Source organism: Schistocerca nitens, chromosome 8, assembly GCF_023898315.1.
Source record: "Schistocerca nitens isolate TAMUIC-IGC-003100 chromosome 8, iqSchNite1.1, whole genome shotgun sequence".
NCBI classification, from domain to species: domain Eukaryota; kingdom Metazoa; phylum Arthropoda; class Insecta; order Orthoptera; family Acrididae; genus Schistocerca; species Schistocerca nitens.
The window spans coordinates 159,350,256-159,374,125 of record NC_064621.1 but is presented as its reverse complement, the minus strand read 5'-3'; the positions used below and the strand labels follow the sequence as shown (position 1 = coordinate 159,374,125).

The 23,870-nt window shown below is 39.8% G+C and overlaps 1 protein-coding gene across 1 annotated transcript in view; it reads right to left on the bottom strand.

Annotated features, from left to right (window-relative positions):
* Nucleotides 1-3,933: 3,933 nt before the first annotated feature.
* LOC126199461 (protein Fe65 homolog) overlaps nucleotides 3,934-23,870 on the bottom strand; it is a 316,456-nt gene continuing 296,519 nt past the window's right edge. The window contains exon 16 of the mRNA XM_049936381.1: nucleotides 3,934-6,502. The gene's annotated coding sequence lies outside the window, so the exon portion shown is untranslated. The remainder of the gene's footprint in view (nucleotides 6,503-23,870) is intronic.

The following is a 23,870-nucleotide window of genomic DNA, read 5'->3' as shown; positions in this document are numbered from 1 at the left end:
AGATCAACTGTAGACCAAATATTCACCCTGCGTCAAATTTTGGAAAAGAAATGGGAATACAAAAACAAGTTCATAATCTTTTCATAGATTTTACAAAAGCATACGATTCAGTATTGCAATCATAATTGTACAGAATTCTTTTGGAACTTGGAATACCAAAGAAGTATGTTAGACTTATAGAAGTAAGTTTGGAAAACACAAAAGGTAGAGTACGCATGGGGAAATTGGAGCCAGAAGAATTTGTAATAAAGAACAGACTTAAGTAGGGAGATGCCCTGTCTCCGCTACTTTTTAATTTAGTCCTAGAATATATTGTATGAATTACTTCTCAGCACCTCCTTGTATAAAGCATAGGATTTTCCATTACCATACTACTTTAATAACACTGTAATTTTTGACTATGCTTGGTGTGTCAACTGGAACTTACATATCTCATGTGCAAGTCGTGTACTGTTAGTTGCACACTCAATGAAGTGATCTTCATAAAGAAATTAAACTACCCTTGGTGTGGAGTCATAACTTCTTACCATACTTTTCATTACCCATTTCTTTTACATTGTAGCTCCTGAAGATATCTAAAATTCAATGAAAAAATTTTGTGTAAAGATATTCCTTTTATTGTAATGACTTTTATATCATTTCTTTCACTTGTGAACAGACAAGCAATTTACATGTGGGTTTGTATAACATTTACCCAAAGCTATCATTAGATGAAATGTGAAGTACATTTTCACCATTATAACAGATGCAATAAAGATGTTCATGATTCTAAAACACAAAATTAACACCAACTGTAGATTTTATTTTACACTCATATTCTGCAGACTGACACAATTACTGCAAGCAAGGATGAACTCATTCATATTTGCAGTCTATGACACATCTAAAGTAAGATAATTACTTCACATTAGCATACTGTTTTCTGTTCAACATATATAAGAATGTTTGTGGTATAGTTACCCTTATAATATTTATATGCTGTTTTAATGGCTCGGAGTCTGAGGGAAAATATAGTTTAACAAAAATGTTTTACCGTACACATTTTTGAGGACAGTAGAAGAAAAACAAAATAATATTTCCTATAGGACATTTTATAGTAATTTATTTGGAAAATATATGTTTAAGCAGCAGATTATTTGGTTTCTATGATGACTCATACATCTAAAGTCTTGTCTCCCTTATCACCATATTACTGCAATTGCCTGTCATGTCTTATCATGTACACTGTACAACATGAAACATTTTTATCATTGTTGTTATTCATTGTACTGTGAGCATGTGCACAGTATTATCCAGTGATCTATTTTACTGTTTAAATAAATCATATTTCATTCATGTGGTCATTTTCCTAAATGGAAATATGCTTTACACTTTATCCGAGCAGAGTCCTTTTATGAAGCAGCTGATGAAATCTGTGTCTGTGTTTCATAGAAACAAATTTACGATTAGTGTCTGTTGAGACAAATTATCTTCTGTTGCCACACACATTACAGGATACATCAAATCTATTAAAATTGCAGGAGAGATAGATCAGTGCTGATTTTAAGATGTTGCGAACTGTAGGTGTGGCACATTTAACAGACTTTATTTTATTTGCATTTTCAAAATAATTTGGGTTTGTGACTTGACAATCTTACATTTGATTTCTCACCAGAAATTAAGTCCAACAGTAGAAAAATTTTCTCTCTTGCTACAAATTCCATCAGTTACACCCCCTCCCCTCTAACTCCCACCGACTATAATTAATCAGTGTTGTGTATCAGGAATAACAATGCTTTTCTAAATACTCAGTAAAAGTGTACACTGGAATGCGTAACCTCTAACAATTTACACAAAAAGGAAAACATATATCCATGAAACTGTTAAAACTCAACAATGTAAAATCCAGAATGGAATAATGACAGTATTATGAAAAGGATAGTTGCTACTCACCTTATAGCAGAGATGCTGAGTCAGAGATTGGCACAAAAAATGACTGTCAAACAAATGTTTTCAGCCAAATAGACCTTCATCAAAATAGACAGAACACACACACACACACACACACACACACACACACACAAATGCAGCTCATGCATGCATGACCACAGAGGTTTTGGCCTTGGCAGCCAGAGATTGTGCTCATGTGTTTGTTTGTTTGTTAGTTTGTGTGTGTGTGTGTGTGTGTGTGTGTGTGTGTGTGTGTGTGTGCACACGCACTTTTTATCTATTCTCGTGAAGGCCTATTTAGAGGCCTATTTGGCCGAAAGCTTTGTTTGACAGTATTTTTGTTGTACGTATCTGTGACTCAGCATCTCTGCTGTATGGTGAGTAGTAACTATCCATTTCATAATATTGTCAAATTGTTAAAATTGCATAGTTTGGTAAGAGGTTGTGGCATTACAGTTCCAGTACTGCATGCTTCAATTTTGTGCTACCATTTGAAAAGAAGTAAGTTGGTAACCATGTTCAGGTAATAGGGAAGCAACGTTTTCTTAATTGTAATGGTGATATGACACTGAAATAAATGGATACCTCAAAAGAAAAAACAGGATGACAGCAGTAAGTTCCAATCCAAAACTGCTAATCATTATATGAATACACATATTAACACATCATTTCAAAACAGCTGTACCTGTGTGCATCTGTTACTTCAGATTACAGCAGGAAAAACAGTTACCACCCATACCTAAACATATATGAAGTTGTTTGTTATCCTGTGAACTACTATCCTACAAGTATTGTTGTAACACAAGTATCTAGTATTCATTGCTGGTTGTCTTTCGACTGTGTAGGGAAGTACATGGATGAATCTGTATCCCCCCCCCCCCCCTCAAGTAAGTAATTGCACAAACAATGGGAAGAGTCGCTGAAATTTCTTTTTCCATAATCCAAAAAAGGGAGTTCAAGATAACTGAATTATGTAACCAACGTAACAAAAAACTCTCTTCCAAAATACAGTGTATTCTTATAAAATAAAACAAATAAAGATTGGAGCACCAACTATAAAACACGTGAAAAATATTCTTACAGGTTGACGGCCTATGAGACTGTACATAATACAGTACTCTCGCATTCACAGATGCAAAACATAAGAAACATTTACCCATGAAATGTCAAATAAACATTCCAAATTAATAATGTGGCTGTATCATAATTTTAAAAACTGTACCTGTTTGTTACTCATAAGAAATGAAAACTTGAAACAATTTACAAAGATGACTAAATCTAAAGGAAAATAGTTTACAAACCACACCTCTTAAATATGGTGAGGGCAGTATTTGAAACAAGCATGCAGTAATGTTGTTATCTCTGTAAAGTTGTAAAGTAAACGCATTTATAAATATCTTATTTTCTGCTTGCATCATGAAATGCAAAATCTATACACTGTATTAAATGCAAAACTGAGGCTAGGTACAGGCCCTTCTCAATAGAAATGGAACAATTTTTCCATCTATATTGATTGGTGTGTCCACCTTTAATAATCTCAGTCTTGTTTATATCTGCTCTTATTACATGAGAAACAGTTTGTTTTCCTTAAATGAATATTAAATAGAAAGCTTACATGATGCTTCAAGCTGCTTTATGCATGTTCTGATGTTTAACGAAACTACTTTTTTTGTGTTGTAACAATAAAGTCCCAAGAGTTTACCAGCTTCACAGTAAAAAAAAAGTGAGGTGACAATTAACCTTTTATCAAATATTACTTTTGTTCAGAAGCCAGTATGCTAATCATGTCAAAATGCCAGAGCAGGACATTTCTGTTCATTAGGATTAAATGGACTAAGACTTGGAATGTGCAAAATTCTGTCTGACTGCAGAATTCAGCAGTTTTAGCAAACCACTTTCTATGAAAGCATTGACATCACACAATACACAAACATTTTCTAAATCTGATTGCAATACATACATTAATTTTTTAGTTGTCATAGCATTATGTAAAATAAATAACAGTTTTATACACATATTTTTTACTATGAGAAAATGACAATGAGTATAGCAAGTCTTTTACAAAGAATATTAACCATGTCTGATGTAGTGGTCACACTTTAGAAGTCCTTCATAAAGTTCCATCATTATATTACACAACAGCCAAGCCTGCTGCCCTGGAAAGTACAAAACATAACACAGACAAGGCATGGCAGCCATTCCTATGTGCTTATGCAAATTTTGCATACACTGATATATACATAAAAATTTTGAAAAGTAATAAAAATCAGCAATACTGCCAGATGCAGCAATTACAGAGCAGTATGTAGTGAACAACTGAAATTTGAGCCTATCATTGGATCTTTCTAATACACTGGTCATCTTGTAGACGTTATTATATGTGTCATTGTGTACCATATTGTCTTTGGGTAATATAAACAGGTCTCTGGGCATGAATAAAGAGCTATCATTGATGTACTTAAACTAAGAACAATCAAAATGAAGTCACCACAGTGTACTTTTAAACTTGCCAAAGATTCATTACTACTGTCACTCACATTCAAGTATGCAAGTTAACAGACTCACATTTTTGGCAAAATAAATGGGAGTTCATGAATGCTCTATTTTTTTTAAAACAAGATGTCATAAATTCCTATTCATGTGAATATTCTCGAAGACTTTTATTAAGCTGTTTTTAATTGATGTTTGATAAGTAACACTTTCCAACAGTTATGAAATACAGAGTTTTGAAACTTCTGAAAGTACTAGATGTGTGTTTGTGTGCAGTATTCTCCACTAGAATGCACAGAATCATTAATCAACTTATTTCAGTCTATAGTCAACTTATATTGTTTTTTGAGAAATAAATTTCTTAATTTGTGCTGAACTTTGTATAGTATGAGGAAGTATAACGTGACATTAATAACAAGATTATAGTATTTTTTATAACACTGCATAATTTCTACTTCTAACTACAATGGTTGCCTGAATACACATCACATAAAATAAATACTTTATGTAAAAATAGATGTAGGTATCCTGCAGATCATCACTGAACTAAATTAAATTTTGAAATTAACACATAATACATCATTTTTTAAACTGTTAATTGAAAATGTATATACTAGTCAATGAAATTCATTCAAATAAATGATGAATGTTTACAGATCATAGCAAAGGAATTAAAATGATAAAAATTGTGGGGTTTCTGGTGCAATATTAAAAAAAATATTAAATTATTCTTGCGAATTAACTGCTACTTAATCTTTTCTGTCTTTTGATCACACAAAATAATTTTCAATGCCATTAGAAGTTAAAGGTTCATTTTAACACACTCAGTGACATGAAGACACTACTACATTTTTGCAATGTGTTTGTTCCCTGTTACTCCAAGAAAAGCCTCTATGTGTAATTATTTACATGAGAAAGAACTATGTCACACACCAGGCCATTCTACTCATCCTGTAACATTTATATATGTACATACAAACTTTACAAAAGCAGATACATACTCTTCATTTCCAGTCAGCATTTGCAATCACACTTCAGACATTTTAAATTCATGTAATGAAAATATTATGCATGTTGCTGTCTTGACATCTTTACTTGTAATGGTGATAATTGAATTAAAGAATGACTAACAAATTTTTAAATTTGCTCCTAATTAAATCGTACTTTAAAGGAGAAATAGATCAGAACACAATTGTTGCTACAATTCCTTAAGGAAAAATTTAGAAAAAAGGTGAAAATCAGTGGCAAGAATATGTACCATGTTCTGCATATGAATACGTAATTTTACTTTGCAATCTCAAATTAACCTATTTTTCATATAAAACTGCCCAAGATATGTTACAGGTTGGAAAGAAAATGTTGACTGCTTCTTTCTCTGTGCAAGACAGCAATAACTAATTTAAAACTTCCTTAATTTTTTTGAAATAATATTTACACACTTACAAACTAATTTGGTACTATGATTACCATATCAGTGGATACACAAAATTTGCTTTCATATTAAGATGGAATATAAGATTACAACAAATATAGTAAACTTATATACACACATTAATGAATCAGATCTCTAAAAGAAATTAGCTGGATGGAAAGCCGTCTCTCCTGATCTTGGGACCTAAACCTTCATCATTGAATCTGTAAATGGGTTTCCTTCTTATGCAGATGTTCACATCACTGCATTGACACGTCATTCTTTTAAAAAATAGTACAATTTATTTTCAAAACATATATAATTACAGTTCTAAGCTGCAAGTCAGAGAATCAGTACCAATGATATTTCTGAAGAGAGCTTAAGTTTTACACATTCCACTTTCAGATCTCACAAACAATATCAAGTCTCAAACTTGCTGATTACAAATCAAAATGTCATGTCCTTAATCTTGAATCCTCTACCATATACACAAACACACACAATGAAGTGTTAGTGCCAGCGATGGGGTAGCCTCCTGGTGTCGAGTGTAGGTGAAAGGAGGGAACGCAAGCTGGCTGAGGGCGGACTGCTGCTGAAGTAGCGAAAAGTCAGGGGTGACTGCAGGTGGCGGTGCCTGATGACCTCACGCTCGGCAGGCAGCGGCCATAGCTCCTGGAAGCACACATACTAGTTTAAAATTGGAGTCTTATTACCGCAAGATGAGTTACGTACTCACTTGACCGAAAAAAATTAATTATGAACTAAAAAAAAGTTGTGTGATTATTATTTTGTTTGTTCATTTGTAGGTATGGGTCTGCAGTCAAAATACATATTAAAAACCCTGCCACAGTACAGTAGCACAGCACTGGAGGCACAACCAGTTGATTGAGTTGAGTATCATGCGGTAATTCATTTTCTGCATTTGAAGGAGTACGATACGGCAACAATCCATCCAGAGTTGTTGTAAGTATACGGCAACAGTGCACCATCATTTTGATGCAGATGCTTCTGGTGTAATAAAACAAGTTTGAATAATGAAGAATGAAGTGGTAGACCTTTCGCCATGAAGAACCATGACAGGGAATCTCAAGAGAAGTCGAGACCCTGGTGCTCGAACAATTGTGTATCATAATTGACACATTAGTGTGAGAAGTGAAAATTACACATGGATCAATTTTTAATACTTTGTACAACTCTTCAAAAAGGCTGCCAAACTGATCAAAAAGTCTGTCAAACTGAGGCAACAGTGGAAATGTTGCTGTGTCAGGCCAATGAGGATGACTTCTTTAGCCACTCACTGACTATGGATGAGGGCTGGGTTAACTACTATGACCCGAGACAAAGAAGCAAAGCAAGCAGTGGATGCTCCACTGCAGAAACAGGCGAAGACGCAACAGTGCCACTGAGTATTTTTTGGGAGTACTATGGTCTGATGCTAACTGATTAATCTGAGAAATGGCAAAAATCATGGGAGTTTACTACAGAACTCTCCTGATGAGGTTACATGAAGCTGTCAAGATGAAGAGTCATGGAAAGCTGTCCGAGGAGACGTCTTTACCCACAATGATGCCCCTGCTGTTTCTGCACTGAACACAGTAATAAATGCTGCTTCTTTGGGTTAACAAATGGTACTTCATCCCCCTATTCTCCTGGCATAGCACCCAGTGACATTTTTGACAACTATTGTGTGCAGAAACCATTGTGTGGAAGGCTTTTGCAAATGATGAGGAGTAAATTTTCCAGGTGGAAAGTTTCCTGAAAAGTCAAAATGAAGACTTCTGCAGCCATCATCTGGCAAGTCATCCACTGCTGGGAAAAATATGTTATGACTAAGGGCTCATTCCATCTCAAATCAACTAACAGTCTGAACCTTGATATCTCAGATATGGATGAATTTTTTTTTTTTTCAGGTAATGTATCCACTAACACTAGTTGAAATTTCAAATTTCAAATTTTTCTGACCTTTGGTTTGTGAGTTTCAAGGGTTTAAAAATAAAAAAACCTCCATTTTTGATCAATCAATGATTGTTTTAAAATGCTGTAGCTCAAAAACTATACAACCTAGAGAGCTCAAACTTGCACCATTGTTTTCCTCTATAAATTCACTTCAATTTGATATGTAACATGACTATGCTACCTAAATCTGAAAATTTTAAACTATTCCAAAAAAAAATTTTTTGAAATTTCCAAAATATGTACCATCAGATTTTTTTATAAAAATTGTATGTGTTATCCAGTCTAACTGGCTACATGCAAGCAAAATCTCAATGGATTCTTGTATAAAACAATATTTTACTACCGCAATACACACTAGTGAGGTGAAAAGCAGACTATTTCTACACTATGAATACTAAGGTAGGCCTATGTAATTCTAATAAACTTAAATTATTATGTTAGCCTTTTTATGCAACATTACCCTCTTCTTGTTTGTTAATTCATTAAATGATATTTTAATGTGAGAATAAAATATATAAAAAAATAATAATCTTACGATTTTGTACAACATTCACTTTTTATTATAAAAAAAGTGAGATTTTCATATAGGGTCGAGGCTCTACTTTTGACCACTACCCCACTACCTTGATGTAGCGGGGAAGCTACACTGCATCCTTTCATCATATATTATAAATGGGAGGGAAAACTAAAACATCTGCAGTATGTCTTCATATCAGATTGCCTGAAACATAATGCAGTCACTTTCTATGTATTCCAAAAAAAACTGCTAGAAAAGCATAAAGCAAAACTTGCCTTTTGCACTTAAAAAGTGTTAGAACTTCTAGTTTAACAAGTATATTTAGAAACGACACAACACATATATGTCACAGAGTAAGTTGACATGTGAACACGTTAGCGTTCAGATAAGCACTGAGTCTCAGTCTAGCGGCCGCTGCTCGGCTGGCCGCTTAGGTGGCGCCGCTGCTGCATGGCTGGCAGGCAGACAGCGCCGCACGTAGAGGACGTGCGTAATTGCGCGGCGGCACTTTAAATGATCGGCGAGTCACAACACTTTTCCCCCCTTTGAAATTGTTGCACTGGTCTTGATGGAAGTGTCCTGGAGATGGCTGACGTCCATAGGCGTTGTGTGACTCGACGTAAAGTCTCGAGGAGGAGGCTTCCCGTACGGACGGAAGTGTCCCCGATGATAACGGGTCGAGATGACAGGAGACGTAGGGGTCGAATCTGCTGGGGCCCCACGCACCAATCTGCCCGTTGCGGCAAGTCCAGTTGATATGACAGGAGACATGGGCGATGCGTCAGCGTCTGTTGGAGGAGGAGGCGAGCAGATGTACTCTGACACTGGTTGGTCCTCCGGTTCCCGCATGGGCACGTCGTCTGGTGGCATCCGTTCTGGTGCTGGCATCGCGATGACGGGTAGAGGGCGGCGTTGTGAGTATAGAGATGTGCCAAGATCCCGAGCATCAGGGAGAGTCAAGGGTGGAGTGGTGGCATTCGGAACAGGTGTTGTTGGCACCCGAGGCCGAAGCTGGTCCGAATGACGCACTGCAACACCTGTGTCCGTCTGGATTTCATACAGGCGTCGGCCACGGTGTCTTAAGATGCGGCCCGGGCTCCATTTTGGCCACCTGCCATATCCCCGTACCCAGACGAGGTCGTCGGCGGTGAACCGGCCAAGCGACGGCACCCGCGGCCGGGAGGTGGGAGGCCGCAGAAGATGAAGTAGAGTGCGGGGCTGTCGGCCATGTAAGAGCTCAGCCGGGCTGTGATCGCCCATGGGGGTGAAACGGTAAGACGCCAGGAACTGGAGAAGCGCCTCATCAGCAGCAGAAGAAGTCAGAAGTTTCCGCATTTGAGCCTTAAACGTGCGGACCAGTCGTTCAGCCTCACCGTTGGATTGTGGATGGAACGGCAGGGCCGTGACATGCGTAACACCGTGATGAGCACAAAAATCCGCAAAGTCAGAAGAGGCAAATTGCGGACCATTATCAGTAACAAGAGTAGAGGGGAGGCCTTCCAAAGAAAAAATGCGGGCGAGAGCACTGGTGGTTGCCGCGGTGGTAGGTGACGTGCAACGGACAATGAAAGGAAAGTTAGAGTAGGCGTCAATTACGAGGAGCCAATAAGTACCTAAAAAGGGTCCCGCAAAATCAGCATGAATGCGCTCCCAGGGCTTCTCAGGCGAAGGCCACGGTGACAAAGATGACTTCGGGGCAGCGGCCTGTGACGCACAAGGGCCGCAGGCAGCGACCATGTGTACGATTTCAGAGTCGATGCCAGGCCAGTACACATGACGGCGCGCCAGAGATTTGGTGCGCGACACACCCCAGTGCCCCTGGTGAAGGAGGCGCAAGACCGAAACACGCAAAGACGCGGGGACCACAACACGCGGCGAAACATTGTCAGTGGAGAGGAGGATAACCCCATCCCTAGCCGTGAGGCGGTAGCGCAAAGGGTAGTAGTTCCGCAACGGATCAGAAGTCTTAGCGGACGGGCGATCAGGCCAACCCGTCTGAATACAACGTAAAACCCGGGAGAGGGTAGGGTCAGAACCCGTAGCAGCCGCCAGCCTGTCCCCAGTGATGGGGAACCCGTCCACAACCCGCTGCTCGGCCACATCCAGGTGGAAACACAAAAGCTCATCCCTATCGAATGCCTGATCAGGGCCCATGGGGAGGCGAGACAAAGCATCAGCATTCGCATGTTGAGCCGTTGGCCGGAAATGAATCTCATAGTTGAAACGGGACAAGTAAAGAGCCCAACGCTGGAGGCGGTGTGCAGCCTTGTCGGGAAGTGACGTTGATGGGTGAAACAAGGAAACAAGTGGTTTGTGATCCGTAACAAGATGAAATTTTGTGCCATAGAGAAAAACACCAAACTTATGAAGAGCATAAATGATGGCCAAAGCTTCTTTCTCAATCTGAGAATACTTTTGTTGGGCATCCGTGAGCGTTTTGGAGGCATAAGCAATGGGTTGTTCCGAACCGTCAGAAAAACGGTGCGCAAGGACTGCCCCAACCCCGTATTGAGAGGCGTCTGTAGCAAGGACAAGATGTTGGCCAGGTCGATAAGTAGCTAGGCACGGGGCCTGTATCAGCATAGTCTTCAATTTCTGGAAAGCTGCGTCACATGATGCGGACCAGTGAAAAGGCACGTTTTTATGCAACAGGCGATGCAACGGCTGAGCCACCGACGCAGCAGACGGTAAAAACTTGTGATAGTAGGCGATTTTCCCCAAGAAGGCCTGCAGTTCCTTAACAGACGTAGGGTGAGGAAGGGCATCGATCGCAGCGACAGTTTGTTGAAGCGGACGAATACCCTCCCGAGAGAGTTGAAACCCCAAGTACGTGATAGATGCCTGAAAAAATTGCGATTTCTGAAGATTACACTTAAGACCTGCAGTCTGTAAGACATTAAAAAGTGTGTGGAGATTTTGAAGATGTTCGTCAGTGGTGGAGCCCGTGACAACAATGTCGTCCATGTAATTGATACACCCAGAAACAGGGAGCAATAATTGTTCCAAGAATCGCTGAAAGAGAGCAGGGGCGCTAGCAACCCCGAATGGCAAGCGTTGGTATTGATAGAGGCCGAAAGGCGTGTTAAGAACCAGAAACTGCCGGGAAGCAGCGTCGAGAGGAAGTTGATGATAAGCTTCTGACAGGTCAATTTTAGAAAAATACTGCCCTCCAGCGAGTTTAGTGAACAGTTCTTCAGGACGGGGCATAGGGTAAGTGTCGATGAGGCACTGAGCATTTACCGTGGCTTTGAAATCGCCACAGAGACGAATAGAACCATTGGGCTTGGCAACTACAACGACAGGAGAGGACCACTCACTGGAAGTGACAGGAAGCAAGACCCCTGAAGTAGTGAGACGATCCAACTCCTGTTTGACCCGATCACGAAGGGCCACAGGAATGGGCCGAGCCCGAAAAAACTTAGGCCGAGCAGTGGGTTTGAGCGTGATATGAGCTTCAAAGTCGTGTGCACGGCCTAACCCAGGAGAAAAAATGGACGAAAAGGTCGTCGACAATGAATCCAGTTGAGCATAGGGAATAGTGTCAGAGACAATATTGACAGAGTCATCTATGGAGAACCCAAAAACGCGGAAGGCATCGAAACCAAAAAGATTTTCTGCGTTGCCCTGGTCGACCACAAATATGGGAACAGTGCGAACGACGGATTTGTAAGATACCTCCGCATTAAACTGTCCCAAGAGAGAAATCTTCTGTTTATTGTACGTCCGTAATTGCCGAGTGACAGGGGACAGGAGTGGAGAACCCAGCTGAAGATACGTCTGAGAATTAATGATAGTGGCGGCAGAACCGGTATCCACTTGCATGCGAACATCTCGACCAAGGATTTGGACAGTGAGGAATAACTTCCCTGAAAGGGAAGAAGTGCAATTGACAGACAACACAGAATCAGAATCAGCGTCATGTTCCTGAACATCATGTATGCGGTCGGACTTGCAAACGGAAGACACATGACCTTTCTTTTTGCAGTTGTGACACACAGCCCAATGTTGTGGACAATCCTCGCGTGAATGTTTTGTAAAACACCTTGGACATGAAGGAAGTTGCCGGGGATTTTGCTGCAGTTTCTTAGGGGTTTGTTTACGGCTTGGCCGAGGCTGCGCGTGGGAGCGCACTGCGGCCACGTCGGCCGGCGGGGACGCGCCGCGCGCGTCGTCAACAGCGCACAGAGGTTGTATTTCCCCGACGTCACCCCACGCTTCTATTTGTGCCCCAGCGGCGCGAGAAATTTCAAAAGACTGCGCAATGGAGAGAACTTCATCTAAAGTCGGATTCGCCAACTGAAGGGCACGTTGCCGAACTTCTTTGTCGGGCGCCGACCGGATAATAGCATCCCGTACCATGGAATCGGCATAAGATTCGTTGTGAACATCAGTAACAAAGTGACACTTTCGACTGAGGCCGTGAAGTTCAGCAGCCCAAGCGCGATAGGATTGATTGGGTTGTTTGTGACAACGATAAAAGGCAACACGAGAGGCTACCACATGCGTCTGCTTTTGAAAATAGACCGACAGAAGGGAACACATTTCAGCAAAGGACAAAGACGCAGGATCCTTCAAAGGGGCCAATTGCGACAACAACTGATACATTTGAGGCGAAATCCAGGAAAGGAACAGAGACTTACATGCTTGTTCGTCCGAGACATAAAATGCCAAGAAGAGCTGTCGAAGACGTTTTTCATAATCCGACCAGTCTTCTGCCGTCTCGTCGTAAGGAGGAAAAGGCGGTACAGCCAACGACGAGAAACGGCCCGCATTTGACGCCGCGACGAAATCGCGAATCGCCGCCGTTAGAAGCGTTTGCTGTTCAAGGAGATTCTGCAAGAGTTGCTCGACAGTAGCCATGGAACCCTGTGAGTCAACGGTGAAAAGGAAAAATCCACTACCTCGTCGCCAATTATTAGAACTTCTAGTTTAACAAGTATATTTAGAAACGACACAACACATATATGTCACAGAGTAAGTTGACATGTGAACACGTTAGCGTTCAGATAAGCACTGAGTCTCAGTCTAGCGGCCGCTGCTCGGCTGGCCGCTTAGGTGGCGCCGCTGCTGCATGGCTGCCAGGCAGACAGCGCCGCACGTAGAGGACGTGCGTAATTGCGCGGCGGCACTTTAAATGATCGGTGAGTCACAACAAAAAGATTACTTACTTTCTTGATGGCAGCACTGCGTAATATAAAAATAAGAAAAACTTCCTTAATTTGTGTTTGCATAAAACTGATTTTGAAGTTGAGGCAAAGTAGGAGGTGTTTGCAACATCCCATGGCAAGAGCGCATGCGATGGTCTTGGTGGAACTGTTAAGCGGCTAGCTGCTAAAGCCAGCTTACAAAGGCCATATGACCAACAAATCTTAATACACAAATCACTTTATGTATTTGCCATGGAAAAGATAAAAAACATTGACTTTGAATATTGCACAACAGAAGACTATGAACTGACCAAAGAATACTTACTTCCTCGGTTTAGTGACTCAAAAGCGATTGTGGGAACACAAAAGTTTCACTCATATAAATCCTGCACAGAGTCAAATTACTTTCAAGCCTTATCATTTTAGTCTGGATGAGTCTCTTGAATATGTGACAACACTGAACCAAATAACACCGTCACATATGGAAAATATTACTGCTGGTTTTGTGACAGTAGCATATGACAACTCTAGGTGGCTAGGATGCATTGAAGAAAAATACAATGACATGTACCGAATAAATTTTTTACACCCAAAGGGTCCAGCCCAGCCTTTTTACTATCAACAACCAAGAGACATATTAGATGTCCCAGGAAATACTCTTTCACAAACAGCGAATCCCGCAACAGCTACAGGAATAACCTACACTTTATAAGTTCTAAGAAATGAAGTTGTCTTCTCTTGCTTTGGAAAAATATCTTAAAGATAATAAAAGAAGCACATTTAAATTATGTTACACCTACCCTCACTAAACACTAAGTTGTATAAATACCATGTGTATTAACTTTGTAAATACCAATTGGTATTAGAAATACAGTTCTATCCATGCAGATATCAACAAGTTAATCTTTTTCCCAAGTGAAATTACTTATATGTCAATTTCTGATATAAGGAACTTGTAAATGATTACAAATAACACTGGAAAACCAAGAAAAAGATTATCTCTGCCATTTACAACTAAGGATGAAGGTGAGTGGCTTTATTCAAAATTTTAACTTGTAGCACGTATATTACCAATTAAAATGTGTTCACTTTCTTCTGACGCATAGTTAAAAGAATCATGAACATTAAATTAAAACAACACTATATCATTTAATGAATTAACAAACAATAAGACGGTAATGTTGCATAAAAAGGCTAACATAATAATTTAATTTTGTTAGAATTACATAGGCCTACCTTAGTATTCATAGCCTACAAATAGTCTGCTTTTCGCCTCACTAGTGTGTATTGCGGTAGTAAAATATTATTTTATACAAGAACCCATTGAGATCCCATCTTGAAATTTTGCATGCATGTAGTCAGTTAAGACTGGACAACACATATAATTTTTATAAAGAAATCTGAGGGTATGTATTTTGGAAATTTCAAAAAATGTTTTTTTGGAATAGTTTAACATTTTCAGATTTAGGTAGCATAGTCATGTTACATATCAAATGGAAGTGAATTTTTAGAGGAAAACAATGGTGCAAGTTTGAGCTCTCTAGGTTATATAGTTTTTGAGCTACAGCATTTTAAAACAATCATTGATTGATCAAAAACAGAGGTTTTTTTTTTAACCATTGAAACTCAAATTTCAACTAGTGTTAGTCGGTACATTACCTGAAAAAAATAATTCATCCAAATCTGAGGGGTCATGGTTCAAATCATGGAGTACAATTGGTTGATTTGACATGGAATGACCCTAAGACCATCACCTAGTTCCATGGATTCAGCTGGAATTTTCTAGGTCTTAATTAAAACTTTATGACTAATCCTTATATATGATGGTTTCACAAATGCTGACAAGCTGCACCAGCTGTAGTAGTGCCAATGTTTACTAAGGTAGACTGATACAAGCACTCCTCAGAGCTGTAAGATGGCAAATGTTCTGGATTTGTGTAGTGAGAGCACAGCATTTGTTCAGTCTCAAGTGCAGAACACATAGGAAGTACGGTGGGTAATTATGACATACAAAGGTGAAGTTTGTGGGTTTTCAACAATGTACACAAGTGGTGGGGAATAATCTATGGCAACATGAATGCAAAGGAACACTGATGATGTATCTGAACTGAACTGTTATTTGGGCCTTCAGTGCTGCCTACACTACAACTCCAGAGTGGTTTTGTCATCAAAATAAAGCAAGAGTGAACAGAATACACAAATATGCAAACTAAGATAGGCTATGCCTAACTTTGGTAAAAAGTACCCTCCCCTATAAATAACTTGGAGCACACAATGCTGATATAGATTTATATGAGAGTACCAAAACAATAAGGCATTGAAGACTGACTCCAGTTATTGCAAATGGAAGCTAAAGATTCCAATTCTGTGTGAAATTTGTGTTGGATCATGGTGTCAATAACAAAAACTTCAAGTTAATTCAAAAATATGCAGTGGTAATATCCTAAGAGAGCAAAGCAAAAATAGAAATATTTAACTCTGTTTTTAAATGTTCCTTCACAAAGCAGAAATCCAGAGCTACTGCACCAATTTAATTCTTGCACTACTGCAAAGATCAAGTGACACAGATATTAGTACCAGTGGTATTGAGAAACAGTTGAAATTTCTAAACTGAACAAAGCTCCAGTATTTAATGCAGTTCCTATCAAATTTTATACCAATTTGTGGCTGAATTAGCCCCTCTTTTAAATGTAATCTACTGTAGGTCCCTCAAAAAGTACGTTGCCCAGTAACTGGAAGAAAACACAGGTCAGGCCCATCTCCAAGAAGGGTATCACGAGTGATCCACCAAACTACACCTTTATCTCTACTCTGTAAACCACCATGAGGTGCACAGCATAGAGTACATCCCACTGCACTAGTTATTAAGGTTTCTTTCTGTTCCCTTCACATGTGGAGTGTGAAAGAACGACTGTTTTAATGGCTCTGTATGTGCAGTAATTACACTCCTGGAAATGGAAAAAAGAACACATAGACACCGGTGTGTCAGACCCACCATACTTGCTCCGGACACTGCGAGAGGGCTGTACAAGCAATGATCACACGCACAGCACAGCGGACACACCAGGAACCGCGGTGTTGGCCATCGAATGGCGCTAGCTGCGCAGCATTTGTGCACCACCGCCGTCAGTGTCAGCCAGTTTGCCGTGGCATACGGAGCTCCATCGCAATCTTTAACACTGGTAGCATGCCGCGACAGTGTGGACGTGAACCATATGTGCAGTTGACGGACTTTGAGCGAGGGCGTATAGTGGGCATGCGGGAGGCCGGGTGGACGTACCGCCGAATCGCTCAACACGTGGGGCGTGAGGTCTCCACAGTACATCGATGTTGTCGCCAGTGGTCGGCAGAAGGTGCACGTGCCCGTCGACCTGGGACCGGACCGCAGCGACGCGCGGATGCACGCCAAGACCGTAGGATCCTACGCAGTGCCGTAGGGGACCGCACCACCACTTCCCAGCAAATTAGGGACACTGTTGCTCCTGGGGTATCGGCGAGGACCATTCACAACCGCCTCCATGAAGCTGGGCTACGGTCCCGCACACCGTTAGGCCGTCTTCCGCTCACGCCCCAACATCGTGCAGCCCGCCTCCAGTGGTGTCGCGACAGGCGTGAATGGAAGGACGAATGGAGACGTGTCGTCTTCAGCGATGAGAGTCGCTTCTGCCTTGGTGCCAATGATGGTCGTATGTGTGTTTGGCGCCGTGCAGGTGAGCGCCACAATCAGGACTGCATACGACCGAGGCACACAGGGCCAACACCCGGCATCATGGTGTGGGGAGCGATCTCCTACACTGGCCGTACACCACTGGTGATCGTCGAGGGGACACTGAATAGTGCACGGTACATCCAAACCGTCATCGAACCCATCGTTCTACCATTCCTTGACCGGCAAGGGAACTTGCTGTTCCAACAGGACAATGCACGTCCGCATGTATCCCGTGCCACCCAACGTGCTCTAGAAGGTGTAAGTCAACTACCCTGGCCAGCAAGATCTCCGGATCTGTCCCCCATTGAGCACGTTTGGGACTGGATGAAGCGTCGTCTCACGCGGTCTGCACGTCCAGCACGAACGCTGGTCCAACTGAGGCGCCAGGTGGAAATGGCATGGCAAGCCATTCCACAGGACTACATCCAGCATCTCTATGATCGTCTCCATGGGAGAATAGCAGCCTGCATTGCTGCGAAAGGTGGATATACACTGTACTAGTGCCAACATTGTGCATGCTCTGTTGCCTGTGTCTATGTGCCTGTGGTTCTGTCTGTGTGATCATGTGATGTATCTGACCCCAGGAATGTGTCAATAAAGTTTCCCCTTCCTGGGACAATGAATTCACGGTGTTCTTATTTCAATTTCCAGGAGTGTATTTTAATCTTATGTTCATGATCCCTATGTGAAGGGGACACAGTAGGTTGTAGTATATTCTGAGAATAATTATTTAAAGCTGGTTCTTGAAACTTAGTTAATAGACTTTCTCGGGATAGTTTATGTCTATCTCCAAGAGTTTTCAAGTTCAGTTCCCTCAGTATTTCTGTGATACTCTCCCATTGATTAAACAACCCTGTAACCATGCATGCTGTCCTCCTCTGTATATGTCCAATATACCCTGGTATGGGCCACACATAATTGAGCAATATTCTAGGACCAGTCACACAAGTGATTAGCAAACAATTTCTTTTGCAGACCGAATGCACATCCCCAGTATTCTATCAATAAACTGAAGTCAACCAGCTGCTTTACCCATGACTGAACAAACATGTCCATGCCATTTCATATACCTACAATGTGTTATACTCAGGTATTTGTATGAGTGGGCTGATTCCAACAGTGACTGATTGATATTATAGTCATAGGATACTATGGTTTTTTTTTGTGAAGTTCAAAATTTTACATTTCTAAACATTTAAAGCAAGTTGTCAATCTCTCTCTGCACCACTTTGAAATCTTATCACAATCTGACTAATTAATGCAGCTTCTTTCAGAAGTACCTCATTATAGATAACTGCAAAAAGCATCATCTGCAGATCTGCATCTGATGATGGCTCTCCATCCAAAATAACATGGTGCATTCTCCCTACCAAAAAGTCCTCAATCCATTAACAAATTTCCCCTGATACCCATATGATTGCACTTTTAACAGTAAGCATAAGTGTGGTATTAAGTCAAATGCTTTTCGGAAATCAAGAAATACTATCTGATTGCCTTGATCCACAGCTACTATCCAATATCCTTGACATCTGTTTGCTGTAGAATCATAGAACATATTCAGAGCTCAAACATAATATGGTATCAAAAATAATATGGTATCTCCGACAGAATGCCCCAATACCAAAAAATATTGATTTTGAAGACACTGAACATATGAAACCCAATTCACACATTTCTCACATGACGTCCTGTAAGCCATGGATCAAGACAGTCATGTAGATGCATTATTTCTCAATTACTGAAAAGCATTTGACTCAGTACCACACCTATGCTTATTATCGAAAGTACAATCATATGGGGTATCAAATGAAATTTTGTGAATGGAATGCAGACTTCTTCATAGGAGGGATCCAGTATGTCATCTTGGATGGAGAGTCATCGATAGATACATAAGTAACTTCAGATGTGCTGCAGGGAAGTGTACTAGGATTATTAATAGTAATTTTTGAATTTTTGCAGATGATGCAGTTATCTATAATGAAGTAACTTGTGAATAAAGCTGCACTAATATTCAGTCAGATCTTGATAAAATTTAGAAGTGGTGCAAAGATTGACAACTTGCTTTAAATACTCAGAAATATAAAATTATGTGCTTCTCATAATGAAAAAAAATGCAGTATTTTATGACTAAAATCAATGAGTCACAAATGGAATCAATCAACTCGCCTCATACAAATACATGGGTGTAATAGTTTGTAGTGATACAAAATAGAACAATCACAAAGGCTCAGTCATAAGTAACACAGGTGGTAGGTTTCTGTTCACTGGTAGAATACTAGAAGAATGCCACTCAGTCTACAAAGGAGATTGCTTACAAAACTCTTGTGCAATCCCTCCTAGGATATTTTAGGATATTGCAACATCAGACGTTGAATGTATACAGAATAAGGCAGCACAAATGGTCATAATTTAGTTTGACTCATAGGAGTCTGCCACAAAGGTGCTGAAGAACCTGAACTAACAGACACTTGAAGATAAATACAGACTATCTCAAGGAAGACTACTCACAACGTTTCAACAACCAGATTTAAATAATGAAACTAGGAATATACTACAACCCCCTATCTATTACTTCCACCAGAATCACAAGGATCAGACTAGATTAGTTACAGTACACACACACAGAGGTGTACGAACAGTGGTTTTTCCTGCACCCCATGAATGGAACAAGAAGAATTCCTAATAACTGGTACAATGGAAAATACTTTCTGCATGGAATTCATGCTAGTTTGCAGAGTGTGGATGTGGACGTTGGTTAGTGCTGTAGTGTGTGTTGCAAAGTATAGCCAGTAACAGGTTTAGTGTGTATGTGTGTGTGAGAGGGGGGGAGGAGTACCAATACAAAGTCGAAGTTCATTAAACTTATTTCTGTGAATAACTTTATTACAGTGCTAAAGCTACCAGATGTTCAAAAAATTAAAAAAGTAGCAGATGTGTGCAACTATGGTGACAGTGTAGCTAGAGAAACATAAGGCTTTTTCAGTATTCTGTCACAAGCTATTGTCTATAATGTGACATAGATAAACAATACAAGGAAAAGGTAGGTTGCTACTCACCATATAGCTGACACGTTGAGTTGCAGACAGGCAGAAGAAAAAGACACATTATATTTCAGTGAAAGTATCTGTCAGATAAGGAAATACCCACACATTCATTCACACAAGCAAGCAATACCACTTACACACATGTCTGCCATCTCCAGCAGCTTGGATCAGAATGTGTTTCCTTTTCTGACAAAAGCATTGTCAGAAAGCTAATGTGTAACTGTCATTCCATTGTGCCTTTCTGTAACTCAATGTGTCAATCTATTTTTTCCATGAATTTTTGATGTTTTACCTGGAGTTTCCATTATGTGATGTACATGAAAAGAACTATGTCAGAAATACGATATACAATAACTGCTACTTGTAACTCTGTAACCCTATATGATTAACTATGTCTGACAACTGCAGATTATCTTAAAGAATGACTATAAATATCACTCATAATATAGCTGAGCAAACATGTTTTCATTTTGCTTGAATATCATAAAAGTAATAGCACATGATGAAAAGATGTAAACAGTGTGTGGTGGTGACTGGCATGATACAAAACTCAACAATAAATACGTTTTGTTTGAAAATAACACAGAAGACATCATCCACAAGCATAATAAATTTTTGTATTTTTTACTACACAATTAAAAATTTTGTGTGTGTCATTGTGTCTACATTCACACACTACAGTTATTTGAGTCACGGAAAGAAGGCCACATGGATTATGGATGTTGTAAGATGGAACAATTTGCTCAATTAAATGTTCCAAAGATCATGTTTATGATAATAATCGTATAACTCAATTTTTACAAAAAGCCACACCCATGATTACAATTTAGTTAAGGTAGTCTGCTGGTCATTTAAAGATAAGTGAAGAGTATTGTCCCTTCTTAATGAATGTCAACATATGTGGCTAGCTTGGAACTAAAGCAGTTTATGCAGAATTCTGAGCAAAATCGATTGTCACACTATTAAGGCCTAAAGATTAGAAATTATTGAGCTTAAGTATCTTTTTATAAGTTCTCAAGTCTGCAAGACTGTATAATAAATTACTGTACTTATTTGCACAGCTTGCCAGTCACACAAGATAATAAATCTGTAAATTTTTTAATGTCTTAAATTTGTAGATACCAGTTTAGAAATCACATGAGATTTTTAGACAATTCCTGAGTGCTTTTTACAATATCAAGCATATTTTTTCTTATTTGCCTTTCACAAAGACTTAAAGAAGTGAACATAGGTGGAATGTTTCACAATATGAAACTAGAAAGGCTGTGAGAAGTCAACCAGACCACATTGTGATAGGTAATGCATAAGAATAGGATGAAATGCACACAAAGAAAGAAATGCTAATAATAAACAACACTTGAACTCAGGAAGTCACAAGTGAAAGATCTGATACACATTTTGAAAAAAAGATTGTAATAGACTAAAATAGGGGCAATCTGTGCAGAATATACAGCCAAGGTAAGAAAAGTGAACACTGGCTTCAGCAGAATAAACAAAGGCACAACACACTACAGTTATTTGAGGGTTGTTGTTGTTGTTGTTGTTGTCATTGTTGTTGTAGTCTTCAGTCCGAAGGCTGGTTTGTGCAGCTCTCCACACTAGCCTATCCTATGCAAGCCTCTTCATGTCCGAATGCACAATGCAACCTACATCTATTTGTACCTGTTTGCTGCTTGCTTCATCCTTGTCTCCCTCTACAATTTTTATGCCTCCCCCTCCCCCGCCCTCCAACTTCCCTCCAATTACAAACTGACAACTCCTTGATGCCTCATAAAACGTCGTTTCAACTGATCCTTTCTTTTAATCAAATTGTGCCACAAATTTCTCTTCTTCCCAGGTTTGATTCAATACCTCCTCATTAGACACGCTACCTGCTCATGTAATCTTCAACAGTCTGCTGTAGCACCATTCTTCAAAAGCTTATATTCTCTTCTTGACTACACTGCTTATTATCCACATTTGACTTCCTTACAAGAAGGCTATGGTCAGAAAATACTTTCAGAAAGATCTTGCTAACAAATAATGGGTTTCCCTCCTATGGCTCGTCAGACAAATTTTTTCTGATGTTTCAGCAGGTATTAGCAAATTCATTCTTGCAATGTGTAGCTCGAGTCAGCTCAAACAAATACTGCTCATTACCCTTTTCAAGCGATGCCCAGTTTTGACAGAAAGCATCAGTTTGTTTCCCGTTGCAAAACAAAATCATTATTATAATGGAATTTTTATGTGCCCACTTGACAGAGTGGTCCCAAATCAGTCTATTGCAAAATTCATTTTTTTTATTTGTACTAGCAGGGACAGTAAAATGAAGAATAATCTAGTATTCTAGCAGAGAGCAAGCAGTGCTACTGCGAGGTGATAGTCAGTGCAGGCCAGGATGGTGCTGTTGCTACTGCAGTACTTGCTATTCTTTCCATTTTACTGTCCTCGTTAATCCATGTTGGTAAAAAGACTATTGCACTTGACTAATTGAAGACTGCTCCATTGAATGACCACGTAAATTTCTGATTCAAAAATCATTTTCTTTGTAACAGGAAACAAATTGGCACTTTCTATCAACGCTGGGTGTTCCATGAAAGAAGTGACAAGCAGAATTTGCTTGGACTGACTTCAGCTACACTTTGCAAAGACAAAACTGCAAATATCTCCGGAAACACCAGATTAAATGTGCCTGACAACTGATACGAGAGACACCCTGTATATATTCCATGTTAACAAATACCTCTTTTTAAGAAATGCTTTCATTGCTGTAGCCAGTCTGTATTGTATATCCTCTCTACTTTGGCCATCATCACTTAATTTGCTACTCAAACAGCAAAACTCATCTACTGCATTAGCATCTCACTTCGTAATGTAATTCTCTCAGCAATGCCTGATATAATTCAGATACATTCCATTACCCTTGCTTTACTTTAGTTGATGTTCATCTTGTAACCACTTTGCACTCCATTCCATCCAACTGCTCTTCCTAGTCCTTTGCTGTCTCTGACAGAATTACAATGCCCTCGGCAAACCTCCCAAGTTTCTTCTCACTTTCATTCCTTTCCAAATTTCTTCTTGGTTTCCTTCACTGCTTGCTCAAAGTACAAGCTGAATGACATCGCCGGCTGGTGTGGCCGTGCGGTTCTAGGCGCTTCAGTCTGGAACCACGTGACCGCTAGGGTCGCAGGTTCGAATCCTGCCTCGGGCATGGATGTGTGTGATGTCCTTAGGTTAGTTAGGTTTAAGTAGTTCTAAGTTCTAGAGGACTGATGACCATAGATGTTAAGTCCCATAGTGCTCAGAGCCATTTGAACCATTTGAATGACATCAGCGATAAGCTACAACTTTGTCTAATTACCTTATCAACTAATGCTTTCCATTTGTGCTCTTCTACTGTTCAAATCATAGTGCAGTTTCTGTACTATGTGTATTCTATCCCTGCCACCTTCAGATTTTCGAAGAGTGTATTCCAGTCAACATTTTCGAAAACTTTCTTCAAGTTAAAAAATGCTATAAATGTACCTTTATCTTTCTTCAACCTATCTTTTAGAGTAAATTATAGTGTGAGTACAGTCTTGCGTGTTCCAGCACTTCTCTAGAATGCACACTGATCTTCCTTGAGTTCAGCTTCAACTACTTATTCCAGTCTTCCGTAAATAATTTGTGTCAATATTTTGCAGCCATA